Raw genomic sequence first — 9,701 nt, 5'->3', positions numbered from 1 at the left:
GGTTTATTTTTATAAAATAAAAAGCAATAAAGAGATAGTAATACGAATAGCAATCATATTCTTTAAAAAACCTTCCTCCTAATAAATCTCATGTTGACTCCTTGGACCCCTGCACCCATGTGGGGGACCCAGAAGAAACTCCTGGCTCCTGGCTTCAGATCAACACAGCTCCGGCTGTTGCGGCCATTTGGGGAGTGAACCACCGGATGGAAGACCTCTCTCTCTCTACCTCTCCTCTCTCTGTCTTTCTGTATAACTCTGACTTTCAAATAAATAAATAAGCCTTTAAAAAAAATAAATCTCATGTTGATTCTGAAACTAAGGTGAAAGCCTGGAATTTAGGTGGATCTACAGAACATGGACACAGAGACAGACCATATCATCCCATACAAGCTGCTGCCTAAAAATAGGTATTCAATTCCAAGTTTTTAAAAGACATTTTAAAACTAACCAATGGCAGAGATATCTGGGCTAACATATCTTAACTATAATTAAACTAAGGAGAGAATTACTTGGTTACTTCCCAAGAATCTTTAGTAAACTGATCTAATTGATCTTTCTTAATATTTGCTCTTCATTATGATAGTTCAGTTATTTTCTTATGCACTATAGAGCATTTGTTGAACCAGGTAAACTAGAAAAGATAATATAAGGGTAGTTCAAAACGTTTGCAGAAAATGGAATTTAGAGTTGTTTATTTTGTGAAATTATTTTTAAATCTATGCAGTTTTCTCAAAGCAAACATTTCCATGAACTTTTTGAAGTATCCTCATACATCTTAAGATACTCTTCCAGAAAGATATATCAAACTCCACTGACTCATGTTACACATCCACAGGAGTGGAGAGGCAATCTGTAGGTTGTATCATCTTGATGCTTCTGTATGCCTTATACCACACAAAGAAGATTCCTGTCTGTCTCTGACAGGATAATATTAATCTTATTCTCCAAGTGGGCACCCAGCATATCACAAAGGTCAGAAAGAAAGTCTCATACAGTGTTACTGTGTTCACAGAGGATGACATCTATTTCTTGGGAAGTAGCATCCAGACCATCATGATGGAACATCCCACCTGTGGGGTACAGGTCTGCTTCCACACCCTGCAGGATGCTGCTCCCAGAACCAGCACACAGGGCCACAGCTTTGACTCATGATGCTAAGGTCCTTCCTACCCCAAGAACTAAGTGAATATGAGTTAGTTTGAGGTGTCTTTTGATTCACTCAATCATGGTTGCCAGGGCAACAGATTCATCCAGGATGCATGACTGACCCATTTCAGTATGTAAAGCAAAGGCTTCTGTAGTGACAGAATTTCAGTTCTCTGGTAAAGTTATCTGTTTTGAGAGAGCTGAGCCACCACCTGCATCAAAGGCTTTTTAGTACAATTCAGGCTGATCCTTGTTTTTCCTCCTCATCAATCCTAGCAGAAAAAGAAGTGACAGGAACACCTTCATTTTCTCTCACTGCAGCACAACTTTGTCCATATCTTGGGTATGGTTAATTGGGTATGTTGAATTGTATTCAGTGGGTTCCCTCTATAGGATAGCCATGAGCTTTGGAAGGATATATATGCCTGGATGTGCAGGCTCCAAGCCCTTTGGAAAACCAGTTTTTCAATCCCTGGGGTGCCACATCATAGGCTGTGTGAAGAGAGTAGATCCAACTCTGTTCTCCAAAGCCAGGAACACCAGGTCCTTTCAAGACATCTAGGTAATATGCTTTATGTGTAGGAACATAGGTGGATGGTAGGAAAAGATGATAACTGCCTTCTTATGCAGCGCCTCCTCCATCACCTGCTCAGTCAAGTCATTGGTCAGGAAGAGTGTATTTATAGTTTGTGGTGGGCTTGGTTCCACCAGCAATCCAACATTGTCCCTACTCTCAGCAAAAGACAGGGATGCAAAGTCATTCAAGGAGGAAAGAGGAGTCTTCATATCCATGAAGGAATGGGAAGAATTGCAGTTCAGAGAATGGACAAACCAGACTGTCATGGGGAGCAGGCAAAGCAAGATGACAACATACAGCAATTGGGCAAAACTCAGTTTGAGTCCAGGTACATCTCCATAGCCTTTAATCTGTCTTTTTACATTGGCTTTTGTTTTCTGAACATCGTTTTCAAGTTATTGTATATTTGGGTTGAAGAACAATTTGTAAGATGAATTTTTTAAGGTACATTGCTAAAAATATTCTGAGTGAAGCTAATTGTCAACTTTATTAAGGAGGATTGCTTTCTGTGTACCTAGTGTAAAAATAAAATCAAGTAATAAAAAAGAATACAAGTTTAAAGGCAAAGAAACAAAAGATCTGAAAATAGACCTGATAGAAAATGAGGAGTCCAACAAAAATCTGATTATGTTGATTTAAGATATGGCTGGCTTGTACTAATACTATACACAAATAAAAAAGAACAAATACTGAATTTGAGATTCACCAGGTGTGAGGTATTATTTGAATAGCTACAAAGAAGCATTCAAGATGGAGAAGGAACTATAATCTAAAGGTCATGGAAGACATTCAAGCTGGAGAGAAACAGAAGGGTCTGATTACAGACAGCCAAATCAGTCAAGGAGAATTAGAGATATGGATAAATGGGAGATTAGAGGGAATACCTAGATGGGTAATGTTAAGGAGAATGCAGATGGATTCAGGAAGGAATACAAGAAAATATAAGTGGAGTTCTGATAGAAACAGACAGGAATTACCAGGAGAAAATCATATATAGTACTTTCAAATATTACAGAGAAAAACATTGAAATAAGCATTTAGCATAGTGGTTATGATGCCTATTAAGATACCCTAGTCATACTTTAGAGTGCCTGGGTGTGACTTCCAGAATCAATTAATTAGGCTTCTGTCACACCTGTGAGAGACTGGGACTACATTTGTGGCTCTTGTATTCAGTCTTGGCCCAGGTCTGGCTTCTGTGGGTGTTTGAGGAATGAATTAATGCAAAAAAAGTGTTATCTCTACCTATATGTCTCATTCTACCTAGTTCCTTTTCTCTTGAAGATAAAAATATTTTTTAGACATGATGAAAATTCAATTAATGCAATGATTAGAGAATAGCCTTTGGCTCTGACTATAATTTATGTTACTGGTGTTTCAGGAATTCAATTAAGACTAATTTGAGTAGGTTAAAATTCAAATGAAGAATAGAATGATTTGCCTAAAAATATAACATTAAAAAGTGTGTGTGCAACCTACTTTTATAGACTGAGAGAAATTCATGGACTTAAGGATACACAATATATTCTGTCCTCCACACACTCCTGGTCTTACCTATATATAAGTACAGGCTCCAAAAAGCTATCAAAGATCATACTGTTTAAGCAATTCCAAAATAGCCTAAATAACCTGTTTATTGTCGCTCCCCCTCTTCATGGAGGAATGACACTAAACCCTGCCTAGGCTTCATATCCGAGTCACGGCACCATTATGTCACTCCCCCTCTTCGCGGAGGAACGACACTAAACCCTGCCTAGGTTTCCTATCCGAGTCACGGCACCATTATGTCACTCCCCCTCTTCATGGAGGAACGACACTAAACCCTGCCTAGGCTTCATATCCGAGTCACAGCACCATTATGTCGCTCCCCCTCTTCGTGGAGGAATGACACAGGACCCTGCGCTGTTCTTTTGTCTGCTCGGCCCTTCCCGGGTTTGCTGCTGCTGGTTCTTCCCGGGTTGGCTACCGACCCTTCCACCTCCGTGGAAGGGAGGTTCCCCCTGCCACTTTCCCCACTTCCGCAGGGGAGCGGCACACCGCCGGCCGGCTCTCTCGGGGGCTGCTCAGGTGTTCCTTCAAATAGATGTTCCTGGTGCATGTTGTCTCTCTCCTCCTTTATAGTCCTCTTCCACCAATCCCAACTCTGCTACCCACACGCCGAGTACGCTGCTCTCCTCCAATCAGGAGCAAGATCAGCTCCTGCAGCTCAGTCAATCAAATTGGCGAGAGGCAGCTGCGTAGAAGCTGTTTACTCCTCTCCCAGCGCCATATTGTGGGAGAGCAGATGCATAGAATAAGTCTTAATTCGAGTAACTTAGTCTAGTCCGAGTTGCTCCCCACAGTTTATGTTTTAATACTAGGTAATTCTTGGCTTTGCAGAATGTTGAGTGTTTATTTCCAGCCTTGAACTAAAGCACTGTCTACAAGATCATCTTTATGATTTATAAAGGTTCTGTTTCAGAATACATTTCATAAGAATTTAGAAATTTCCTCTTAATTTTCTATTTGAAATGTAACAAATATACCTTTTGCTATAGTATCAGAAAGACAAGAGATTGTCTACAGCCATACCACCCTGAAAACCCCCAATTTCATCTGATCTTGGAAACTAAGATAAGTCAAGCCTGGTTAGTACATGAATGGGAGAAAGACAAGAGACTAATTTGCTCTCAGCTTACATGGCTCTATTGTCTTATAACCATGCCAACTTTTATCTTGTTTGTGTGTATTCTCTAATAATGAATGTTATGTTTGTTTTTCCATTTTAAGTAACAAATTTTCATTACAGTCCTAAAGCACAATGTAAAATGAGCTGAGGAATGATGAAGTATGCAAGTTACTGAGATATATCCACTTCTCTGATCTTAGAAACATATAGACATGTAGAAATCTCAACTATACCAGGAAGAGAAAGCAAAAGAAGGCAGTAGTGAGAGAATTGGTCAGGATTATACCTATATTCTACTGTGCAAAATAAGATTATGATAGAAATGAGTACAGAATAACAGATATATAAACTGGAAGAACAAAAACAATCAACCTCCCTATTCAAGAACAGTGTTTTACCCATGATTAAAGGCAGGAAAGACATTCATGAAAGGGCACTCACAGTTTATTAATTGGTAAAAATTAAACACAACTTAATTTCATGAAGAAATTCATTTGCTACTGATTTTGTAAAAAAAATTAAAGTTAGTAAAAATAACATAATTTTAAGAATTATTATCCAAATAAATTACAGAATTCCAAAGAAAGAGCACGTGTCACTAACATTTGAACAATGGAAAAATAATTCAATGATATTAACTATATTCCTCTAATACAGGGGGTACCCATGGGATGCCATGTTAGCATTTTCAATAGAGTATCTCCAGATTTTATATACCTAAAATTCCATAGAAATCATGGATGTTGGAGGATTCCAAGATGGTGGAATAGGAAAGGGCATACACTAGTAGTAAATAGTTTCAAAAAATGTTGGAAGTACATTGTTAGGTAAGAGTTAGAGAAAACTGTGGTGGAAATTCTATGGGAGAGGAACACCATGGATCAGTGTGGAAGATGCAGACATGCAGCATGAACACAGACACAACATGATGCCAGCAGCCAAGAGGAGGAGAAATCATCAGCTTTGAAAGGTGAGGTGAGATCAGACTGCAGCAACCCATATGGCTGGTGATATAGACAGAGGGAGACTTTGATGTGAGTCTGGCCTGGAGCTCTGAGGGGGAAAGTGTACCCACTGACCCAGTAAAAAATGGGGGGGGGCATGTTTTCTCACTACATCCACTGAACAGTGGTGCCCAACAATCAGCTGAGAGAAGGTGGGCACCATTTTGGACATAAACAGCAGGTGCAGAAGCTCTTGTGCACGTGCCCAGCACCTGGCTGAGACAAGATGCCATCTTCTAACAGTACCCGTGGCAGCAGCTTGAATACACACAACTTGCAACTGGTGGGTAGAAGGGAGCATTTGGTTGGTGGCTATTGTGCATGTGTGTGATACAAGGATGCTAGCAGAGGGAAAACTCTATGTTTCCCACTGACTTTGAGTCTGGCTGGGCAAATTGACAAGAGTCTGTACACCCACATAATACTGTGAGGTGCCCCCAACCTCTCAATATGTCACAGGCTCCAGGGCTCAAACTGTCGAGGCTCTGGGAATGTCTTTGCCTCTCTGTGGATGAGACAGTCTAGCCAGGTGGAGCAAATCCTCTGCACTCATTGACAGTGGGAGCCTTGTGTGCTGAGACTGTGGAAATTCTGTGACTGCATAAGAGGGCACAGGGTATAGCTGGGTCTCTGGGAAATCAATGTGAGCTGCTCTACTGGCACTTATCAAAAGAGAAAATTTTGAAAAGCTACAGGCAAGTGAAAAATGCTCAATATCACTAGTCACCAGGGAAACACAAATCACAACCACATGAGGTTTGACCTCACCCCTGTTAGAGTGGCTCTCATACAGAAATCAACAATCAACAAATGCTGGCCAGGATGTGGGGAAAAGGCATCTTAATCCACTATTGGTTGGAAAATAAACTAGCACAACTATTGTGGAAGACAGTATGGAGACACTTGAGAAACTTGAGAGTAGATATAGCATATGACTCAGCAATCTCAATCCTGGGAATTAATCTAAGTGAAATAAAATAGGCATATGAAAGAGCTATCTATATCTTCATGTTCATTGCAATTCAATTAACAATAGCTAAGATATGGATTCAACCTAGATGGGCCAGCACTGTGGCTCACTTGGTTAATCCTCTGTGTTGCCAGCATCCCATATGGGTACCAGGTTCTAGTCCTGGTTGCTCCTCTTCCAGTCCAGCTCTCTGCTGTGGCCTGGGAAGGCAGTGGAGGATGGCCCTGGTGCTTGGGCCCCTGCACCCACATGGGAGACCAGGAGGAGGTGCCTGGCTCCTGGCTTTGGATCGGCAGAGCGTCAGCCATGGTGGCCATTTGGGGGGTGAACCAATAGAAGGAAGACCTTTCTCTCTGTCTCTGTCTCTCACTGTCTAACTATGGCTGTCAAAAAAAATTGTGGTATATATATATATATATATACACACACAAACACACCATATATATATATATATATATAGTGTAAACAACTACTCAGCTATAAAAAATAATGAAATTCTTTGTTTTGCAACAAAATGAATATAACTGGAAACCATTAAATTTAATGAAATAAGCCAATCCCCAAAAGACAAATACCTTATGTTCTCCTTGATCTGTAGTAACTAATAGAGCAGCAAAAAATGTAATGTATAGTACTGAAATTGACATTTTGAGATTTTATGATTGTTTACAGCCCTTGTCTCTATTGCTGAACAGTGTTGTATTCTTTACTTAGTATAGGGTGAATCTTAAGAGTATAAATCCACTGAAAGTAGGTCAGTGTAAAAAGTAAGAGAAGTAGGGCTGACACTGTGGTGTAGTGCAGAGAATTGTGCCCAGTTTCAGTCCCAGAGGCTCCACTTCCAATCCAGCTCCCTGCTAATGTGTCTGGAATAGATCAGATCACTCAGGGGCTTGGGTACCTGCAACCATGTGGGAAACTTGGAAGAAGCTCCTGGCTCCTGGCTTTGGACCAGCCCATCTCCAGCCATCGCAGCCATGTGGGGAGTAAACCAGTGGATGGAAGATCTCTCTCTGTCTCTTCCTTCCTTTGTCTTTGTAACTTTGCCTTTCAAACAAAAAATAAATGGAGCTTTGAGGAAAAATAAGACATGGAATTAGAGAGAAAGGATGAGAGAGGATGTGTGTGTGGGAGAGAGGATAGGGTGGGAAGTATCACTATGTTTCTAAATCTGTATATATGAAATACATGATATCTGTTTACCTTAAATAAAAAAATTAAAAGCTGACATTTAATTTCTATAGCTGTGAAATAGAGTAAATACAATAAAAATTCTACTTGTAGGCCAAGTAAGTTGGAATAGTAATAAAAACAATATAATTTAAAAAATGGTCTGATTTTAACATGTATCATCTCAGATGATGTATTGAAAACCTAATACCCAGGTCTGGTGCTGTGGCATTGTGGGCTGGGCCTCTACCTGTGGTGCCAGCATCCCATATGAGTACCAGTTCATATCCTGGATGATCCTTTTCCAATCCAGCTCTCTGTCACCTGAGAAAGCAGTGGAGGATGACCCAAGTGCTTGGACCCCTACACTGATATGGGAAACCTGGAGGAAGCACCTAGCTCCTAGGTTCAGATTGGCCAAGCTCCAGCCACTGTAACCATTTGAGGAGTGAACCAACAGGTGGAAGACCTTTCTCTCTGTCTCTCCCTCTCTCTTTCTGTAGCTCTACATCTCAAATAAACAAAATCTTTAAAAAAAATCAATCCCCAAGACAATAGTTTCAACCCTCAGGAATAGATTGACATCAATTTTGAAAGGACCTTGAGGTGATGAGTTTTATCTCTTACACTCTCTCTCACCATGTGATGACTCCTGCCAAGTTAAGTATCAGGAATATGGCCCTCTCCTGATGGGGTCTCTTGATCATGGACTTCTCATATAGACTGTAAGATACACTTTTTCTTTATAAATTACACATTGTACACTGGTTTTGTAACAACACAAAATAGACTAAGACTGAAAATAGATCAATGCATATTTTCTCATCTTTAGGAAAGAGAGAAGGAAAATTGAGAGCCAGCATGTGGTTTAGCAGGTTAAACTGCTGCCTGGAGTGCTGGCATCCTATATGAGCACTGATTCTAGTCCTGGCTTGCTTTACTTCTGATAACTCCTTATTAATATGCCTGGAAAAGCAACAAAAGATGCCCTAAGTACTTGAGAGTGTGCACTCATGTGGGAGAATTGGATGAAGATCCTGACTCCTGGCTTTAGCTTGACCCAGCCCTGGACATAGCAGCCATTGGTGAGTGAACCAATGGATGGAATATTCTCTCTCTCTCTTTCTCCCTTTCTCTCTTTCCTTGTGTCTTCCCCTCTGTCTGTAATTCTGCCTTTCAAATAAATAAATCTTTAAAACAAAACAGAGCACTAGCTTCTGGAGGATATTCTAATTTAAAAAAAGAGAAGGAAATGCACAGAACTTTAGAAAGCCATGAGACTATTAATTTTTATTTTTAAAAATTTTTAAAGATTTATTTACTTATTTTAAAGTCAGAGTTACACAGAGAAAGAAGGAGCAGCAGGGAGAGAGAGAGGTCTTCCATCCGCTGACTCACTCCCCATCTGGCTGCAACAGCTGGAGCTGCACCAATCTGAAGCCAAGAGCCAGAAGCTTCTTCCAGGTCTCCCAAGCAGGTGCAGGGGCCCAAGGACTTGGGCCATCCTCTAATGCTTTCCCAGGCCATAGCAGAGAGCTGGATCAGAAGTGGAGAAGCTGGGACTTGAACCAGTGCCTATATGGATGCCATCACTGCAGGCAACAGGCTTACCAGTTATGCTACAGAACAGGCCCCATTTTTTAAATTTAGTTCATGTCTGTTTTCTAATGAGAATAGGGAAGGATTTTTTTTTAAGATTTACTTGTCTATTTGAAAGGCGGATTTACAGAGAGGCAGGAGAGAGAGAGAGAGAGAGAGAGAGAGAGATCTTCCATCCACTGGTTCACTCCCCAAATGGCTGCAAACAACCAGAGCTGGGACAATCTGAAGCCAGGATCCAGAGCTTCTTCTGGGCCTCCCACATGATTTCAGGGTCTCAAGGACTAGGGCCAACTTCTATTGCCTTACCAGGCCATAGCAGAGAGCTAGATGGGAAGTGGAGCAGGCAGGATTTGAACCAGCACCTGTATGGGATGCCAGCACTGCAGGCAGTGGCTTTACCCACTATGTCACAGTGCTAGGCCCATGAGATTATTTAGCAACCAACATAAAAACCATACTTCAAAAAGTTTGCAGAAAGTTGAATTAAAAATAAGAGAAGACTGAACATAAGCTGAAGAATAATTAAGTAATCATCTTACTGGAGAAAAATTAATTTTCTTT

The 9,701-nt window shown here is 40.7% G+C and overlaps 1 pseudogene; it reads right to left on the bottom strand.

The window, feature by feature from the left end:
• Window positions 1–888: 888 nt before the first annotated feature.
• Window positions 889–1,956, bottom strand: LOC149122185 (NIF3-like protein 1 pseudogene; annotated as a pseudogene).
• Between the last annotated feature and the right edge of the window lie 7,745 nt (window positions 1,957–9,701).

The sequence above is a fragment of the Oryctolagus cuniculus genome, chromosome 15, assembly GCF_051225735.1.
Source record: "Oryctolagus cuniculus isolate XC-2025 breed Fujian yellow rabbit chromosome 15, ASM5122573v1, whole genome shotgun sequence".
NCBI classification, from domain to species: domain Eukaryota; kingdom Metazoa; phylum Chordata; class Mammalia; order Lagomorpha; family Leporidae; genus Oryctolagus; species Oryctolagus cuniculus.
This window is presented reverse-complemented; position numbering and strand designations above follow the sequence as displayed.